Here is a 21,684-nt window from a genome sequence, read left to right as displayed (position 1 = left end):
CAAAGGCCTCTTCAACCTGTGTCTTCCTGGACCTTCCTCTTCCACAAGCCCTATATACATCAACATATTTATACAGTTATCCTCATCTAAGTAAATCACATGCCCATATCAGTAAAGTCTCCTCTCTTGCACACTACATCTGATTCCTCTCATATCCAAATTTTCTCTCAATATATATATTTGCTTCATCATTCATGCACGATGATGTTACACATCCTGTGGAATATTCTAGCTTCATTTCTTTCTAGTCCTTGTAAATGCTCAAAGTCATCATCATCATCATCATCGTTTAGCGTCTGCTTTCCATGCTAGATTAAACTTGGCATGGGTTGGACGGTTCAACTGGGGTCTGGGAAGCCAGAAGGCTGCGCCTGGCCCAGTCTGATCTGGCAGTGTTTCTACAGCTGGATGCCCTTCCTAACGCCAACCACTCCATGGGTGTAGTGGGTACTAGCTTAAAGCTGAATGAAGCTCTATCTGAGCAATAAAGTCTTCTATATGTGTTCTTAATCTGAGGCACATTTAATCTTAACCATACTTTTGAACCTCCTTACAAAACAACCATGCATTTTTTGTTAGTCTAATCATGATCTGTTTACTACTCAAAGTATACAACTTATTTTTGACTGCTACTATCCTTGTAATGTTTCAACAAGAAAGAGAGCATCAGTGGCTAAACTGGCACAAAATCAAATTGAATTTTTCCCTTCTATTGTTTTCTAAAGAAAACAATACGTTGTAATACATTGTCTCTCAATTTTCATCCGATGTATGTACATCTTTGTAAAATACTAAATTCATTCTTCTATGCCAAGTTTAATCTTGTATGATTTTGTTATCGAGTGCAACTTTACTGAAAGATTTGATTTGTTTGTTCTACAACTGATAACATTGGGATGCTTAACATCTCTTCATCTAGACTTGAAGTTATTTATTCTTTTCTTTATACAAATAATTGTTTTAGTTCTCTCATGATTAAGAGGATGATCAATGGAAAATGTTAGTAGAGAGTGACAGTGGAAAGAATGATGGATGGATGTCAAAGGAAGTGGTTTTGTGTAGTGGGAGACATAACTAGTAGCATAAAAAATGATGATGAAATATGTTGTTCTGTATTCTGTGACAAGCTGGAAGAAACTCAACAGTCTCAAAGAAAATAACCATCAGTTTGCAATACAAGAATTAGGGAAGAACCTTGAAGCAAGTTGATAAGTTTTAAACATTTGGGAGCCATTCTTACATCAGATGGAAGGAACAATTAAGAAATAAAGTCAAGGACTGCCAGGCTAAAGCTGCCTACAATGAGATGAAGCATTTATAGTCAAGTAAATGGCTATCAAGGAAAGTGGGAAAAAAGAGGCATTCATAGAACCCATCCTTATGTGTGATCTAGAACAACAGCAAACTAGTATAAAAGCTTATCAGTGGTCCTGAGATGCAGTTCCCTAAATAAGTGTTGAAGGTGTCCTAGGCAAACTCTCTCTTTCACTCTTTTACTTGTTTCAGTCATTTGACTGCGGCCGTGCTGGAGCATCGCCTTTAGTCGAGCAACTCGACCCCAGGACTTATTCTTTTGTAAGCCTAGTACTTATTCTATCGGTCTCGTTTGCTGAACCACTAAGTTACGGGGACATAAACACACCAGCATCGGTTGTCAAGCAATGCTAGGGGGACAAACCCAGACACACAAACACACACACGCATATATATATATATATATATAATATATATATATATATATACACATATATATGACGGGCTTCTTTCAGTTTCCGTCTACCAAATCCACTCACAAGGCTTTGGTCGGCCCGAGGCTATAGTAGAAGACACTTGCCCAAGGTGCCACGCAATGGGACTGGACCTGGAACCATGTAGTTGGTAAGCAAGCTACTTACCACACAGACAGATATCAAAGACCACCAGAAAGCCTGTCAACAACATTAAGAAGACAACAGATTCAGTTCACTAGAGACCATACGAGAGGTAAAATCTTGAGCCCTCAGCGACAGCTAGGAGGTTGAAAGAAAGATAGAGAAGCTGAGGAAAGTAGAGAGGAAACATACTTGCTATCTTTACTAGTTGGCTTCAGAAAGACAGGCCCTGCAACAGATTAGTCTTGTGTGGGGACAGAAGGGTATGAACTCCCAGATTGTTGATGCCTGTAGATATGGCACATGAAGAGGAGAGAAAGACAGAGGAAAAGAGTGAAAGATAACTGTTTGCTGATATTTTATGAAAAGGCTGGTCCTTCCAGGTGCCAATTGCCCCTTAAAAAGCACTCAGCACACTCTGCTAAGTGATTGGCATTAGGAGGGGCATCCAGCCATAGAAACCATGCCCCATTGGACAGTTGGAGTCTGAACAGCTCCTGGCTGGTCAACTCCATGTCAAACCATCCAACCCATGCCAGGATGGAGAGTGGATGTTAAACGATGATGATGATGATGTTAACTTAGAGAATCTCACTTCATGTTACCCATATCTTCCGTTATGTAGTATAAGAATACCCCTAACATTTGGATCTTCCATTTTTATCAATGTAAATTTCCAGGAAAATGAAGTTGATAGAACTATTCACAAAAAAGTCTTATGTTATTATAGCTTGACTTTACCAAAAGATACTGTACTACTTTTTTTAGTTACTTTTTTTTTGCTTAGGTTGGTTTTTCCATCACTACCAAAGCCATATTAAAACATCATGTTCAAATATGTTTTTGGAAATATAAACATAAGAAAAGAGGTCATCAAGGTTAAAACAACCATGTTTCATATGTTGATTTTAAAAACTATATTTAGATGTGGTTAATGGTTCATATAAATATAGTCGTAGGAGTGGCTGTGTGGTAAGTAGCTTACTTACGAACCACATGGTTCTGGGTTCAGTCCCACTGCATGGCACCTTGGGTAAGTGTCTTCTACTATAGCCTCGGGCTGACCAAAGCCATGTGAGTGGATTTGGTAGATGGAAACTGAAAGAAGCCCGTTGTAAATATGTATATATATATATATATATATGTGTGTGTTTGTGTGTCTGTGTTTGACAACCGATGCTGGTGTGTTTACATCCCCGTAACTTAGCGGTTTGGCAAAAAAAGAGACCGATAAAATATGGTCGATTTGATCGACTAAAGGCGGTGCTCCAGCATGGCCACAGTCACTTGACTGAAACAAGTAAAAGAGTATAGAATGTGTTGATGCACATTCAAGCGAAAACTAGAGTCAAAATTTGCCATGTTGTCAGTGTCCTTGATTTGGCCCTTTGTAAGCACTAATTAAAAAGAGCTATTATGATATACAGGTAGTCACCTGGAACTATCTCTGATTATAACCATATTTCTCTTGAACAACTTTTGGATATCAAATCATTCAAGAAGCAATCAATATTTTGAATCCATTATTTATTCTAATCTATTTGGAGCTTTTCCCCCTTACTATCCAGCCATACCATTTTTGCCACATTAGCTTCTATGAAATAGCACTGAGACTATCCATCTTCATTTCATTGAGGCTCTTGACATATCTATGTAATTGAGTTATAGTTACTCTCAGTTGCACTGGCCATGTGATTGAATATATAGAGAGAATGTCATACTGGTAAAATTGATGTTGCATCGTAGATATTGTTCATGCGTGTCATTGTTACAAGCATGAATGTCTTTTTACAGATTTAGTTTCGTTGTCATATGTTCATTTTCGTCTTGTAAAAGTTATTTTTCTCATAATTTTCCCGTATAGATGTTTTGGCTCTACAAAGTAGCACTTTGAGAATCAGTGAACGACATCTAATATTACTTCTTCCAATCTTCTCAGATGTTGTAGATGCCAGAAGCTGCCTCAAGTTGAGTTGTGCTTGTTTAAGATGTCAAGTACAGTCTTTTGCTATCTAGGAATTAAGATATTTAAAAGTCTTGTACTAAAATTTTGTACTAGCTCTTTCCCATTACCACTATATCAAAGCATTACCAATAACTAAATTTCACAAACTATCGTAGATGAGATGACAAATGATTAAGATGAGTGATGGTATTCTACCATAAAACTTATTAAATTCATGCGAGCATGAAAAAAGGAAAAGCAATGATAACAGAGATAATCATGATGGAGAGGAAGATTTATTTGGTAATATATTCATCATATATATTTTGTAATGATTAGATCCCTTTGCATATTGTAATCGATAAAGTGTGATCAGCTCCTCAGTTATTTTGTGCTTGGCAAGTGCTTCGTGTTTCCTTAAATAATATTCGAACTACAATTCTTTCAAATAACACAATAGTGACAGACTTACTGGACCCTGACATCTCGTTTCTGGAAAATAATGTGTTCAATCAATGCAGTTGGTACTGACAAAATTTCCACTGAAAAGTTACTCATTTTTCTCTAGGAGGAAGATTGCAGTGTGTATGTTTGAGTATCTACGTTCTGAGTTCAAATTCCGCCGAGGTCGACTTTGCCTTTCATCCTTTCGGGGTCGATAAATTAAGTACCAGTTACGCACTGGGGGTCGATGTAATCGACTTAATACCTATGTCTGTCCTTGTTTGTCCACTCTATATTTAGCCCCTTGTGGGTAATAAAGAAATAAGTATATTATGTAATAATTACTAAACTTCAAACAGTCTAATTTATGCATGAACTGTTATAGGAATTGGTGGAATGTTTTTTTTCGCTGGAAAGCATATTTGAAAAAGCAAGGAAATTTCTAGTTGTACGAAATGATTTTTAGCACTGAAATTTTTTGCTATTTGCTTTATCTTGAGAAAGGTGCATCGTTGAAGGCCTTTGCAAACTATTTGAGAGACCAGTGAAACTGGAACCACTAATGTTCCTCTTGAACTGCTGCAGATCAACACCTGCAGGAAATACATGAGCAAGGAGGGAATTCCAGAAGTCTGACATTATGGTAATGAAGGGCTGGGCATCATATGTGGTTGATTATTAATTATGATTAGTATGAGGTTTTTTTTATCCAATTTTCTGGTGAATATGAAAGCCATTTAACTTGCACACTTGTCTGGTAGGCTGGCTACTATCTAAAATCTTATAGCGCTCAGGAATAGAAAAAATCTTTTACGTTTCGAGCCTACGCTCTTCTACAGAAAGGGACACAGAAAACACAAGGAGAGAAAAAAAATGTGTGTAGTAATATATAAGAAAAATTCGAAAAAAATAATGTGAAAACGAAAGGGACAGTTTTACAAAAAGTTCAAAAGTTTGTCGACGCCGTGGTGTATTCCAAGGATATCACATCAATAACAAAGTCACTATATATATACCGGGGTAAACACATAAATGTGAAACAAGGTGGAAAAAAGAGTACTCAAATACCAGTGGTAGAGTAATATGCTTTATTTAAATAAAGTATATATATATTTATATATATAGATTTATATATGTATATATATATATATATATATATATATATATATATATATAATGTTGATTTAGAGTATAGTTGCTAGAATATGAACAGGATGTAGAAAGTTCAGAGAGCTTTTTTCTCTATTAGTAATAAAAGTCTCTCATTCAGGGTGGGAGGCAGATTGTATGAAGTGTATGAACAGCAATGCTACATAATTATGAAATGTGAGCCCCCAAATGCAGAGGAGATACGAAGGGTGGGAACGGAATGAATCTTGCATGCTCTATTGGGTGTGCAATATCTATGTGTAAGTGTGAGAAAGTGCAAATGTGCTGAGAGAAAAATTGGACATAAAAGGAATGAAATGGGATCTTTTTGGTTTGAACGACAGTTTTTTTCTAGCGGTGTCATATAAAATTGTCACCCATAATTATGACCCTAGTATCGATCTATTGCATTTCTATCTGTTTTAGGCTTAGGGTTAGGGGTGGGGGGAAGGGTATATTTTTTTCTTCACAAATGTAAATAAACCCAATCTGTTTCTTAAACGAGGGACATATTCATACTGCACAGAATGTTTTTTTACCTCAATGGATGTCATTGATTGGTTTAAATTGCAGAAAAAGAACGAAAAATATCTTACAAACTATAGAATTTTCTCAATAAAGCCAAGAGAAAAAGATGTTTTATAAACACATTCTACCAGTATACGAAGTTTAAAATTTTTTAGTTACCTAGGAATTATGTTAAAATCTGCCGTTCAAACCGAAAAGATCCATGAAATGTAGTGTACAAGAGAAATGATTGTAGTGCTGTGGTCATGTGATACATATCGATGAGGACGGTTGACTAAAGAAGTGCCAGTTGCTTAAAGTGGATGGAATGGTCAGGCAATGTCAACTTGATGGAGAGAAAGTGAGCAAATGTACAACACAAACATTTAACCACTATAAACAAATCATTTGTGGCCAGGTTATTCGGCAAAAGCTGAACACTCATACATCATCTTTGATGAGAGAGTCCTTTATTATTATTATTATTATTATTATTATATTATTATTATTATTATTATTATTGTTGTTCTGCTTCTGTATTGTCCATCAGCTTTTACTCTCTCCAAACTTCCCTCAACTTATATGCAGCATTGACCATGCCTCCAAGATTCACCACATTTATATATATGTATATTGGATATATATATATATATATATATATATATATATAATATATATATATATGTAGTTTTAAAAAATAAAAAAAAACATATTTTTTTCCCATCTATTTTATTAATACTGTTACCTCAAGTAAGCATGCCGGAAGTGTTTAGCGATATTCCGCCAGTCTTCATGCTCTCGGTTCAAATTCTGGCTAGGTCCACTATGCCTTTCATCCTTTCGAGGTTGGTAATATGTACCAGATAAATACTGAGGTCGATGTAATCAAATTTCAAACCACGCGCTTTGAACCGAGAGCGTGAAGACTGACTAAACACTTCCGGCATGCTTACTATTCTGCCAGCCCAAGCAAAAATATTTAGGCAGAGTAAGGTAAGGGGCATAACTCTAAGATAGAAATGACTGGAGTTGCCTCCCTTGTGTTCTTAGTCAACAAACCCCATTCTCTTACATTAGAAACGTTTTTATCTTTCTTTGAATATTGTGAGCAACTTCATGTTTTCTCATGGTAATTGGTCCTTCTGATGCTTTGGGCCTTGTAAAAACCTCACATTACTTGAAAGACATAAACACGAATAGTAGAAATGTGACCATTGAGTTTATGCTCTCAGATTCCTAACAATAATGCAATTCTTGACAAATATTTGCCTTTTCCATTTTCTTTGCTTTGCCTTTTAATCAATAACATCATTTCAAAATTGAATGAAATTTTCATCTTGCTTGGACCAGCGGCATCAGTTCACACAAACTGAAAGTTATAGGTCTACACCAAAAGATTAAAAAAAATAATAATTTCACGTATAGGCGCAGGAGTGGCTGTTTGGTAAGTAGCTTGCTAACCAACCACATGGTTCTGGGTTCAGTCCCACTGCGTGGCATCTTGGGCACGTGTCTTCTGCTATAGCCCCGGGCCGACCAATGCCTCGTGAGTGGATTTGGTAGACGGAAACTGAAAGAAGCCTGTCGTATATATATATATATATATATATATATATAAGTGTGTGTGAATATGTTTGTGTGTCTGTGTTTGTTCCCCTAGCATTGCTTGACAACCGATGCTGGTGTGTTTACGTCCCCGTAACTTAGCGGTTCAGCAAAAGAGACCGATAGAATAAGTACTGGGCTTACAAAGAATAAGTCCCGGGGTCGATTTGCTCAACTAAAGGCGGTGCTCCAGCATGGCCGCAGTCAAATGACTGAAACAAGTAAAAAGAGTAAAAAAGAGTATTCATTTAATTCCATACCTTATTTCGTTTTCGGATTTAGTTTGCAAGATTCTTTATATGAGTTCGTGTGTTGAAGCATATTCTGTTGTGTTTGGGGAGAGTCATTTTCTTTTAGTGCCTTACGCAACGAAAAGTTTAGAAAATAAAAATAAGAAATAAGTGGAAATTTTACCGGTGAGTGTGTTAGATAATATATTTCTTTATTACCCACAAGGGGCTAAACATAGAGAGGACAAACAAGGACAGACAAAGGGATTAAGTCGATTACATCGACTCCAGTGCGTAACTGGTACTTAATTTATCGACCCCGAAAGGATGAAAGGCAAAGTCGACCTCGGCGGAATTTGAACTCAGAACGTAACGGCAGACGAAATACCGCTAAGCATTTCGTCAAGGCACTAAAAGAGAATGACTCTCTCCATACCTTATAGTATGCTAAAATTAATAATCAGTTTTGTGATGTAATCTTTTAAACTTTTAAAATTTTTCGTTGGAAAACTACTGTGATAAAAGTTTACTAAATAACAAAAGTTGTAAGACAAAACATATCCATTGTTTTATCTAATCTAATATTACTAAAATTGAATGCAAAAATGATTTGTTGATGTCCACGAAGTGATTTTTCTTCATCAACTTCATAAAATAAATAAACAAAAAGAGCTGCCAGTGAATCTTCACACTTCTTCATTAGCAATAAAAATAGTAATGAAGTTGCGAATAAAAAAGAAAAACAAATAAAACAAGCAAGCAAATATGTCAGCAAAAAACCCCAAAAAACCAGTGACATGAACGGGAAAAGTGATGATCTTATAAGATCAAGTAGGCCTGGGGAGAGACGAAATAGGGATCTTTTCGGTTTGACCGGCAGTTTTTAACATAATTCCTAGGTAACTAAAAAATTTTAAACTTCGTATACTGGTAGAATGTGTTTCTAAAACCTCTTTTTCTCTTGGCTTTATTGAGAACATTCTATAGTTTGTAAGATATTTGTTGTTGTCTTTTCTTCAATTTCTGAAATTTCAACCAATCAATGATGTCTATTGAGGTAAAAAAAACATTCTGTGCGGTATGAATATGTCCCTTGTTTAAGAAACAGATTGGGTTTATTTACATTTGTGAAGAAAAAAAGATACCCTTTCCCCTACCCCTAACCCTAAAACAGATAGAAATGCAATAGATCCTTACTAGGGTCATAATTATGGGTGACAATTTCATATGACATCGCTAGAAAAAACTGCCATTCAAACCGCCGAAAAGATCCCGAAATATTTCAAAGCTAATTTGCTTTTTTTCCCTTTTTTTTTTACTTTTTATTTCCAAATATTTCGTTGCTGCTCACGCAAACCCGACGGTTATTTCCCTTGGATAAGTACAAGGACAACAACAGAAGAGATTTCTAAGCCCAATGAAGCCTTTTTCGTTACTTCACAAGTATTTTCTCTAGTTAGGCTTTCATAATCTCGATGAAAAATTAGTTCTAGTCTTTTCTTTACTTTTTTTTCTTTCTCTAATATTTCTTTCCTTTCCCCTTTTGTTTGTTGTACTTTTTGTTCTTCACCTACTCTTCTCTCCTCCTTATCTTCTCCTTTCCCCCTTTCTTCTAATGACCTTGATGTAAAGAGACTGCTCAAGATGTTTGGAAGCATTCCCTCTGCTATCAGCTTCAATAATACAGATTCTTCAGATAACTGATACACAAGAATCATTAACTTATATGTTTTTCTTAGATTCACATTTTACTACAGCAATAATACTGATTTATTTTTACAAATGGTATCATATTTCTGAAGTCTTGGCCCACTTCTAGTTTCTTCTTCTTCATCCACTCCACTTGTCTGTCTTTTCCCCCCTCTTACTCTCCCAGCTTTCTTAATTATCTATATATCTAAGAGACTAACGAAATAAATATTTGTGATATTGTTTCATTTTAATACCACACATATATAAAAGTAGGTTTAGTGGGGGTGAATTTAGTAGATTAGACTGTAGTATGCAGTAGCTAATTATTTTATTAATCTCAGAGGTATTAAAGTGTTACCATGCATGCACACACACAGACACACACACACACACACAAATATATATAGTACTTTGAGGGTTAATCTAGGAGTTAAAAAATAATACACTTAGCTTAAAAAATATATATATAAATATACAAACGTTCATATGTTTGTATATTTAAACCTCTTCATATTTGCAGACAAAACGAGAGACTATACAAGAAAAGCAAAGATACATACAACAGTATCTTATAACCTACAAAACAATCAGCAAAAACATATACAAATCAATGTATAATGCATAGTAAGGAATCACAAGATCTTAGACAGATCTTGTATATACTTCACAAAAAAAAAAAGAAAAAGACCTTCAAAGCATTGAGGTCCTTAAAATAACTTGCACTTTCACCAAAATATAAACTTATCAATCTTGCCAAAAATAATGTACTTTGTAAAACAATCTTATACTAGCACTATGGCCCGGCAACGCCGGGTCATAGTGCTAGCGCATGCATATACAGCTGCGTGCGTGCACACATACACGCAAGTACTGTCCAAATCTCTGACCAATCACATACAGCTAGTTTAGCATTCAATTGGCGTATCAAGTTTCGGGCATTTTAATTGGGTTTTGGATAGAAAATTCACAAAAAAGTCACTTCTATTGATTTTTTAATGGCTTTGCGGCATGACTGGAGAAATGTAAAGATGTGCACGACCACCATTGGACGGTTTTAAATGACCATAGAAAGTGCAAGCCCTCTAACTGAAAAATTGTGGATTTGTATAAAGGACACACACACACAGACAGACATTTTGCCGTTTATATATATAGAGAGATATTATGAATATTGACACTAAGAGGTCTAAAATATGAATCTGTAGATTCAAATTTGAATGTTGATGCCATCACTAAGTGGTTCAACAGTGACCAAAACTGAAATGCATGCATGCATGCTTATATTTCATGCTGTCTCCATTTGAGCAAATCAGTGTTGATGCTGACATTGTAATAAGTTGCTCTGTACTTTCAAAGTCTTGTGCAATAAAATACATCCCTTTCTCAGAAAGCTGGTAAGAACTGATGCCAGTTGGAGCATCTGACTACAGAATCCTGTCTCTAATGGCTCTCTGCCCAGACCCATGTGCTGGAGCACATCCTTTATTTGAACAAATCAACCCCAGAGCTTATTCTTTGTAAGCCTAGTACTTATTCTATCAGTCTCTTTTACTGAACCGCTAAGTTCATAAACACACCAACATTGGTTGTCAAGTGATGGTGAGGAGAAAAGCACAGACGCACGAATACTTGACAACCAATATATACATATATATATATACATATATAAAATGGGCTTTTTTCAGTTTCCGTCTACCAAATCCAATCCCAAGGCTTTGGTTGGCCAGAGGATATAGTGGAAGATACTTGCTGAAGGTGCCACACAGTGGAACAGAACCTGGAACCATGTGGTTGGGAAGCAAGCTTCTTACCACACAGCCACTCCTATATATATGAAAAATACTGAAAAAAGTTGAAAATACATCAAAATCTTCTTCTATATGTGTGTGTAAATGCATTTGTACATCTATGTGTATAATTGTCCACTCATTCCTTTAGCATCTTATCTTCCAAGCTGGCATGGGTCTGGGCAGAGAGCCATTTGAGACAGGATTCTGTAGTCAGATGCTCCCACTGGCATCAGTTCTTGCCAGCTTTCTGAGAAAGGGATGTATTTTATTGCACAAGACTTTGAAAGTACAGAGCAACTTATTACAATGTCAGCATCAACACTGATTTGCTCAAATGGAGACAGAATGAAATATAAGCATGCATATACATTCTCACATGCATGCATGCATGCATGCACACATACTGCAGGAACCACATGGTATATATACATGTATACTGCAGGAACCACATGGTATATATACATGTGTGTAAGCACCCCTGTGAAGAGGAGGCAGGCTTGAAAAGACTGGAAGAATGGGGGCAGAGAGAATTATATCAGGTAGCTAGAAGGGAATCTAAGTGACAAGTGTATCTAGCAAGTAGCAAGGAGAGAAGCAGTAAAGAAGGGGTTTGTGAATGTTCTGCAGTATGAAGGGGATCAGAGACAATTGGGTTGTTGTGGGGGAGAGAGGTGTGTGTACCAATAGATAATAGTACACTTGCACTTAATGGTTCTGAAAAGAAAGAAGCGTGAAAGTGTTGCTACGAAAGGCTATCAGATGTGAAGAATGTATAGGAAAAAGGAGAACCTTCCCAATGTAGACCCAGCAGAGAGACAAAGTCTTCAACAGGGTTCCTTGCTCTATAATCTAGAAGTCTCTGAGTAAGCTAGTGGTGGAGTCATGCAACCCTGGTACAGGAATACTGTAAGTATGGTAAGAATCGGTACAGCAAGAAATTTATCAGGGCTTGATTCTTAGTCCTTAGTCTTAATAAACAGACAGGACTCTTCTTCTTTCAGGAAATGACCCTGCTTGATATCTAGGAAAGGTTTAGGTAGAAACTGAAATCAAATGTATTCAATGCAAGCTATGACTACATAAGAGGTGCAGTGGAATCAGGAAAGTTAACAGAGAAAAGTAGACTTCATTTGTGGCAGATGCGTAGGAGCAACAAACTCTAAGAATTCATGGAAAATAGATTTAGGTTTTCTTAAATGTGTAGGTGTTTCATAAGGTATTAGATAGCTTCTGTTACCTGAGTGACCTAATTAGAAGTGGAGGTGGGTGGTCTGAAAGTATAGTTGCTAGACTATTACTTCTATTGGTAATGTAAGATCTCTGTCTTTCTGTCTCTCTCACTCTCTTGATGTTTGTATATATGAACAACAATGCTACATGTTGGCTCTAAATGCAGAGGACAAGCAATGACTTGAAAGAAATGAAGCTTGTATGCTCTGTTGGATATGCAATGTATGACAAAGGGCAACTGTGTTGAGAGAAAAATTGAGCATAAGTGGAATCAGACGTAGTGTACAAGAGAGCAAACTATATTATTATGGTCATGTGATGTGTATGGTTAAAGATAGCTGTTTAAAAGAAGTGCCAATTGCTTAAAGTGGATAGAACTTGTGGAAAAAAGAGATCCAGAAAGATGTGGCATGAAGTAGTGAAGGCTGATCTCAATGTGTTGAGCCTCATGAAAGAAATGGAAAAGGACCAGTATGATTGGAAAAAATTGAATAACTCCAGCAATTTAGCTTGAAAAAGTACATTAATGTGCCAAATTCTAAAATTTTCGATAAACTTTAATTTTTGAAATGCTGGCAGCCAAACGAACTAGCTCCGTATTTGCTCCAGTAAAGATGCATCATCTGACTCTGCTCTATTGACTTCTCTTTAGGAATACCATACTACCTTTCTGATGCCATCTGTAGAAATTCGTTTTCACAATTTCACTTTACTGATGCCTCCAGTCAAGAAAATTTGTTGACAGTACAGTAGTGATTATTTATCATTTGGATTTATTCCCTCTCCTTAGAACTGTCAGTTACCAATGTGCCTTCTTTGCCATCAAACATTGACCAATGAAGCAATGAAACCTTCACGCTTGAAGTATCACTTTGTGATATATTCACAAAATTAAATGATTTGATTAAGTTATTGCAAGGAAACAGAAAAAACTCTCATTGATTGTAAATTATTTATCACTATCTTCATTTTGAAATTGGTGCTGTATAAGACTAACATCTCAAAACATCACTTCCATCAATTTCCATAACTTGATTCTTTGAAAGATGAATCAGTTGATGAGGATTTAACTAGATATCACAACTATTTACAATCACTGCACGATAACATCGTGGAGCAATTTCAAGATGTTATTGCGCAGAATAATCCGAATTAGTATAGCAATTCGTTTGAAGTCAATGTTGTGTGTGTGTGTGTGTATGTGTGTGTATGTGTGTGTGTGTGTGTGTGTGTGTGTGTGTGTGTGTGTGTGTGTGTGTGTGTGTGTATGTGTGTGTGTGTGTGTGTGTTTGTGTGTGTGTTTGTCCCCCACCACTGCTAAACAGCCAGTATTTATGTCCCCGTAACTTCTTTATGTCCCTGTAACTTAGCAGTTTGGCAAAAGCAACTGATAGGATAAGTACCAGGCTTCAAAAACTAATAAGTACCGGGGTCAATCCATTCAACTAAAATTTCTCAAGGTAGTGCTCCAGCATGGCCACTGTCTAATGACTGAAAAAAGTAAAAGAGATACATAGAAATGTATAAACATTAGCATATGCCGACGTATTTTTTCCCCTTAAAATCATACACACTACATACCACCAACTCTGTGGTTGTGGTTGTTGTTATGTGCAAGCTCCTCAATCATTGCACACGTTAAATTTAGGTGGTAAATTCATAACTAAACAAACATATACATGTTACATATAGACACATGCCTATAGATGTATTGCATGAATTACAGGTAGACCTGTGCTGTTGGTAGAGGTGGAGGAGGATAAGAGAATTAGGAGAAAGTAATAATAGTAAATATACAAGTGTTCAGCTCTGAATCCATATAATTCAAGTCTGCAGCTAAGAACATTCAAATGGCTCAGTTATAGCTACAAGAATCAGTTATAGCTACCTAATAGCAAACAGAGAGGAACATGGTTTACATATACAGATTGACATGCGTACACACACACACATACACACACATACACACACATATCTGGTTCGTAGCTGAGGAAATACCTAGCATTCATCATTATACATAATCAAAAATACATGTAAATACTTATGAATTATTGCATTGTCCTCAGTACTCATGGCTGCCTGATGATTAATTATGGGAAACTCTGAGTAAAAGTTTGTGAGACTTTTCAGCATTAATACAATATTATCTTATTCTACTTTTGATATTTGAATAATCAAAATCAAAATCATTTCGATGACTGGCATCTGTGCTAGTTGGGTGCAGAGAGCACCATATGAGTGTGATTGTTACCAGCATTGCCTTACTGGCACTTATGCCTGTGCTAGTAGGGTGCCAAGAGCACCATCCGAGCATGATCGTTGCCAGAGCAGCCAAATGGTTTCCGTACCCATGGCATGTAAAAGAGCACCATTCAAGCGTGATCGTTGCTTCACTGGCACCTGTGCTGGTGGCACGTGTGAAAAGATTCGAGCGAGGTCATTGCCAGTATCGCCTGACTGGCCCCCCCCGTGCCAGTGGCACGTAAAAAGCACCCACTACACTCTCGGAGTGGTTGGCGTTAGGAAGGGCATCCAGCTGTAGAAACTCTGCCAGATTAAGACTGGAGCCTGGTGCAGCCATCTGGCTGGCCAGCCCTCAGTCAAAACCATCCAACCCATGCTAGCATGGAAAGCAGACGTTAAACGATGATGATGATGATGATGATTACACCTTTGTTTTACACCTGTGTACTCACACGTGTATATATACATACACATTTCCCTACCACACGATTCTGGGTTCAGTACCTCTCCATATCATCTTGGGCAGGTGTCTTCTACTTAATCTCAGGAGTGGATTTAGTTGATAGAAACTGAAAGAAGCTCATTGTATTTATATTCAGATATATATGTGTGTGTGTGTGTGTGGTGTGTGTGTGTATGTTACTGTCTCTTGCCTTGATATAACATGATAGTTGTTAAGTGTCACTGTCAGTGCAAGCAGTGTCCTCCCTTTACAATCCCTTGTCAAAGCATAACGTACGGGAAACAGAGGGATTGTGTCCTTCAGCAAGATACTTTGTTTCATGTCGCTCCAGTTCAATCAGCTGGTAAAAATGAATTGTACCTGTATTTCAAAGGGACAGCCGTGTCACACTTGTGTGTCAAGCTGAATCTCTCCAAGAACTACTTTAAGGGTACACATGTCTGTGGAGTGCTCAGCCACTTGCATGTTAATTTCATGAGCAGGCTGTTCTGTTAATCAGATCAACTGGAAACCTCATTGTCATAACTGATAGAGTACTTATATATATGTATATATATATATGTATATATATATATATAATATATATATATATATATATATATATATATATATATATAATATATATATATATATATATACCAGAGTAAATTCATAAACGTGAAACAAGGTGGAAAAAAGAGTGCACAAATACCAGAAGTAGAGTAATATACTTTTTTGAAAAGTACCAGAAATATCACAAAAGCTGTTACTCAGAGTTTTGCTGCTTTTCAATAAAGTATGAATATATATATATATATATATATATATATATATATAATATATATATATATATATATATATATATATATATGGCAAATGAAAGCTACCAGGTTTATTTATTATTTATTAATATTTAGAAGCAACAGACTGACTCAATGGCCAAGGGTTTTGTGTGTTTGATAAGTGCCAATGCAGGAAATTCTCTGCCCCTGAGTCACTCTGTTGTTTCTGCTTAATATTCATATATATATATATATATTTGTTTCAGTCATTTGACTGCGGCCATGCTGGAGTACCACCTTTAGTTGAGCAAATAAACCCCAGGACTTATTCTTTGTCAGCCTAGTACTAATTCAATTGGTCTCTTTTTGCTGAACTGCTAAGTTATGGGTGCGTAAACACACCAGCATCGGTTGTCAAGTGATGCTGGGGGGGACAAACACAAATACACAAACACACACATACACATATGTGTATATATATATCACCGTGATAACCGTGACTGACCAAGCTATCAGATGTTACAAGACATCGCTGGTCACAATGCGATTCGCATTGCTTTAGCCTCCAAATGACGCCACCCCGTGGCTAAGTGAGCAGGCCAACAGAAGAAAGAGTGAGAGAAAGTTGTGGTGAAAGAGTACAGCAGGGATCGCCACCACCCCCTGCTGGAGCTTCGTGGAGCTTTAGGTGTTTTCGCTCAATAAACACTCACAATCGAAACCGCGATCCTACAACCGCGAGTCCGCTGCCCTAACTACTGCGCCATTGCGCCTCCACGTATATATATTATATATATATATATATATATATATATATATATATATATATATATATGACGGGCTTCTTTCAGTTTCTGTCTACCAAATCTACTCACAAGGCTTTGGTTGGCCCAAGGCTATAGTAGAAGACACTTGCCCAAGGTGCCATGCAGTGGGACTGAACCCGGAACCATGTGGTTGGTAAGCAAGCTACTTACCACACAGCCACTCCTATGCCTATTTATATATTTATGATGGGTTCTTTCAGTTTCCGTCTACCAAATCTACTCACAAGGCTTTGGTTGGCCCAAGGCTATAGTAGAAGACACTTGCCCAAGGTGCCATGCAGTGGGACTGAACCCGGAACCATGTGGTTGGTAAGCAAGCTACTTACCACACAGCCACTCCTATGCCTATTTATATATTTATGATGGGTTTCTTTCAGTTTCCGTCTACCAAATCTACTCACAAGGCTTTGGTTGGCCCAAGGCTATAGTAGAAGACACTTGCCCAAGGTGCCATGCAGTGGGACTGAACCCGGAACCATGTGGTTGGTAAGCAAGCTACTTACCACACAGCCACTCCTATGCCTATTTATATATTTATGATGGGTTTCTTTCAGTTTCCGTCTACCAAATCCACTCACAAGGCTTTGGTTGGCCCAAGGCTATAGTAGAAGACACTTGCCCAAGGTGCCATGCAGTGGACTGAACCCGGAACCATGTGGTTGGTAAGCAAGCTACTTACCACACAGCCACTCCTATGCCTATTTATATATTTATGATGGGTTTCTTTCAGTTTCCATCTACCAAATCTACTCACAAGGCTTTGGTTGGCCCAAGGCTATAGTAGAAGACACTTGCCCAAGGTGCCATGCAGTGGGACTGAACCCGGAACCATGTGGTTGGTAAGCAAGCTACTTACCACACAGCCACTCCTATGCCTATTTATATATTTATGGTGGGTTTCTTTCAGTTTCCGTCTACCAAATCTACTCACAAGGCTTTGGTTGGCCAAGGCTCTAGTAGAAGACACTTGCCCAAGGTGCCATGCAGTGGGACTGAACCCGGAACCATGTGGTTGGTAAGCAAGCTACTTACCACACAGCCACTCCTATGCCTATTTATATATTTATGGTGGGTTTCTTTCAGTTTCCGTCTACCAAATCTACTCACAAGGCTTTGGTTGGCCAAGGCTCTAGTAGAAGACACTTGCCGAAGGTGCCATGCAGTGGGACTGAACCCGGAACCATGTGGTTGGTAAGCAAGCTACTTACCACACAGCCACTCCTATGCCTATTTATATATTTATGGTGGGTTTCTTTCAGTTTCCGTCTACCAAATCTACTCACAAGGCTTTGGTTGGCCCAAGGCTCTAGTAGAAGACACTTGCCCAAGGTGCCATGCAGTGGGACTGAACCCGGAACCATGTGGTTGGTAAGCAAGCTACTTACCACACAGCCACTCCTATGCCTATTTATATATTTATGATGGGTTTCTTTCAGTTTCCGTCTACAAAATCTACTCACAAGGCTTTGGTTGGCCCAAGGCTATAGTAGAAGACACTTGACCAAGGTGCCATGCAGTGGGACTGAACCCGGAACCATGTGGTTGGTAAGCAAGCTACTTACCACACAGCCACTCCTATGCCTATTTATATATTTATGATGGGTTTCTTTCAGTTTCCGTCTACCAAATCTACTCACAAGGCTTTGGTTGGCCCAAGGCTCTAGTAGAAGACACTTGACCAAGGTGCCATGCAGTGGGACTGAACCCGGAACCATGTGGTTGGTAAGCAAGCTACTTACCACACAGCCACTCCTATGCCTATTTATATATTTATGGTGGGTTTCTTTCAGTTTCCGTCTACCAAATCTACTCACAAGGCTTTGGTTGGCCCAAGGCTATAGTAGAAGACACTTGACCAAGGTGCCATGCAGTGGGACTGAACCCGAACCATGTGGTTGGTAAGCAAGCTACTTACCACACAGCCACTCCTATGCCTATTTATATATTATGATGGGTTTCTTTCAGTTTCCGTCTACCAAATCCACTCACAAGGCTTTGGTTGGCCCAAGGCTATAGTAGAAGACACTTGCCCAAGGTGCCATGCAGTGGGACTGAACCCGGAACCATGTGGTTGGTAAGCAAGCTACTTACCACACAGCCACTCCTATGCCTATTTATATATTTATGGTGGGTTTCTTTCAGTTTCCGTCTACCAAATCTACTCACAAGGCTTTGGTTGGCCCAAGGCTCTAGTAGAAGACACTTGCCCAAGGTGCCATGCAGTGGGACTGAACCCGGAACCATGTGGTTGGTAAGCAAGCTACTTACCACACACAGCCACTCCTATGCCTATTTATATATTTATGATGGTTTCTTTCAGTTTCTGTCTACAAAATCTACTCACAAGGCTTTGGTTGCCCAAGGCTATAGTAGAAGACACTTGACCAAGGTGCCATGCAGTGGGACTGAACCCGGAACCATGTGGTTGGTAAGCAAGCTACTTACCACACAGCCACTCCTATGCCTATTTATATATTTATGATGGGTTTCTTTCAGTTTCCGTCTACCAAATCTACTCACAAGGCTTGGTTGGCCCAAGGCTCTAGTAGAAGACACTTGCCCAAGGTGCCATGCAGTGGGACTGAACCCGGAACCATGTGGTTGGTAAGCAAGCTACTTACCACACAGCCACTCCTATGCCTATTTATATATTTATGGTGGGTTTCTTTCAGTTTCCGTCTACCAAATCTACTCACAAGGCTTTGGTTGGCCCAAGGCTATAGTAGAAGACACTTGACCAAGGTGCCATGCAGTGGGACTGAACCCGGAACCATGTGGTTGGTAAGCAAGCTACTTACCACACAGCCACTCCTATGCCTATTTATATATTTATGATGGGTTTTTCTTTCAGTTTCCGTCTACCAAATCCACTCACAAGGCTTTGGTTGGCCCAAGGCTATAGTAGAAGACACTTGCCCAAGGTGCCATGCAGTGGGACTGAACCCGGAACCATGTGGTTGGTAAGCAAGCTACTTACCACACAGCCACTCCTATGCCTATTTATATATTTATGATGGGTTTTCTTTCAGTTTCCGTCTACCAAATCTACTCACAAGGCTTTGGTTGGCCCAAGGCTCTAGTAGAAGACACTTGCCCAAGGTGCCATGCAGTGGGACTGAACCCGGAACCATGTGGTTGGTAAGCAAGCTACTTACCACACAGCCACTCCTATGCCTATTTATATATTTATGGTGGGTTTCTTTCAGTTTCCGTCTACCAAATCTACTCACAAGGCTTTGGTTGGCCCAAGGCTCTAGTAGAAGACACTTGCCCAAGGTGCCATGCAGTGGGACTGAACCCGGAACCATGTGGTTGGTAAGCAAGCTACTTACCACACAGCCACTCCTATGCCTATTTATATATTTATGGTGGGTTTCTTTCAGTTTCCGTCTACCAAATCTACTCACAAGGCTTTGGTTGGCCCAAGGCTCTAGTAGAAGACACTTGCCCAAGGTGCCATGCAGTGGGACTGAACCCGGAACCATGTGGTTGGTAAGCAAGCTACTTACCACACAGCCACTCCTATGCCTATTTATATATTTATGGTGGGTTTCTTTCAGTTTCCGTCTACCAAATCTACTCACAAGGCTTTGGTTGGCCCAAGGCTCTAGTAGAAGACACTTGCCGAAGGTGCCATGCAGTGGGACTGAACCCGGAACCATGTGGTTGGTAAGCAAGCTACTTACCACGCAGCCACTCCTATGCCTATTTATATATTTATGGTGGGTTTCTTTCAGTTTCCGTCTACCAAATCTACTCACAAGGCTTTGGTTGGCCCAAGGCTCTAGTAGAAGACACTTGCCCAAGGTGCCATATATATATTGTATGTACAGATGTTTGTTGAAGTAGATTTTGTACTAACAGCTATCACACAGCATCATAAGACAAGAAGACTCACGTACACACACTCACATACACACACACATACACACACACACACACACACACATACACACACACACACACACACACATACATACACATATACATACACATACAGCAGTCTACTTTCAGTTTGTCTGCCACAAGGCTTTGGTTGGCCCATGCTCACAGTGGAAGATATACCCATGGTGCCATGCGGCAGGACTGAACCTGAAACCACGTAGTTTGAAGTGAACTTCTTAAGCACACAGCCATGCTTTATGCTTATACCCATGCTTGTACCTATAACCATACCTATGTATGTGTGTGTGTGTGTGTGCATGTATATGTATGTATGTATGTATGTATGTATACATATATGTTTATATAAATATGCGTGTGTGTATGTATATATATATATATATGTTTATATAAATATGCGTGTGTGTATGTATATATATATATATATATGTTTATATAAATATGTGTGTGTGTGTATATATATATATATATATATATATATATATATATATATATATATATATCTGTGTCCTGTACTCATATATGCATGTATATATACATATAGATGTAGGTATGTACATATATGTATGTATGTATGCATGTATTTTATTTACTAAATTGTTATTATATATATATATATATATATATATATATATATATACACTCATACATATATACATATATACATGTATATATACGTGTGTAGGAAGATATGCATATGTAATTGTATTTCTTTAGATATATTATGTTTTTTTTTATATATTGGTTTCAAATTTTGGCAAAAGGCCAGCAAGTTTGGAGGAGTGGGTAAGTCAGTTACATTGACCCCCAGTATTTAACTGGTACTTATTTTATCAAAAGGACGATCATCAAAGTCGACCTCAACAGAATTTGAACTCAGAACGTAAAGACGGACAAAATGCCGCGAAGCATTTTACCTGGAAATGTTAACGACTCTGCTAGCTCACCGCCTTTGTGGTTATTTATACATTCATACCTGAATATGTTTGCTTGTACATATATATTCAATTTTCATACTTATGC

General features: G+C 38.1%; 1 protein-coding gene across 17 annotated transcripts in view; it reads left to right on the top strand.

Moving 5' to 3' along the window:
• LOC115220674 (poly(rC)-binding protein 3) overlaps window positions 1-21,684 on the top strand; it is a 258,024-nt gene that overhangs the window by 76,027 nt on the left and 160,313 nt on the right. For 2 of the 17 annotated variants that reach the window (XM_036510553.1, XM_036510555.1), the window contains exon 3: window positions 3,811-3,895. The exons of the other annotated variants lie outside the window; for them this stretch is intronic. The gene's annotated coding sequence lies outside the window, so the exon portion shown is untranslated. The remainder of the gene's footprint in view (window positions 1-3,810; window positions 3,896-21,684) is intronic. 17 annotated transcript variants of the gene reach the window in all.

The sequence above is a fragment of the Octopus sinensis genome, linkage group LG17, assembly GCF_006345805.1.
Source record: "Octopus sinensis linkage group LG17, ASM634580v1, whole genome shotgun sequence".
NCBI lineage: Eukaryota > Metazoa > Mollusca > Cephalopoda > Octopoda > Octopodidae > Octopus > Octopus sinensis.
This window is presented reverse-complemented; position numbering and strand designations above follow the sequence as displayed.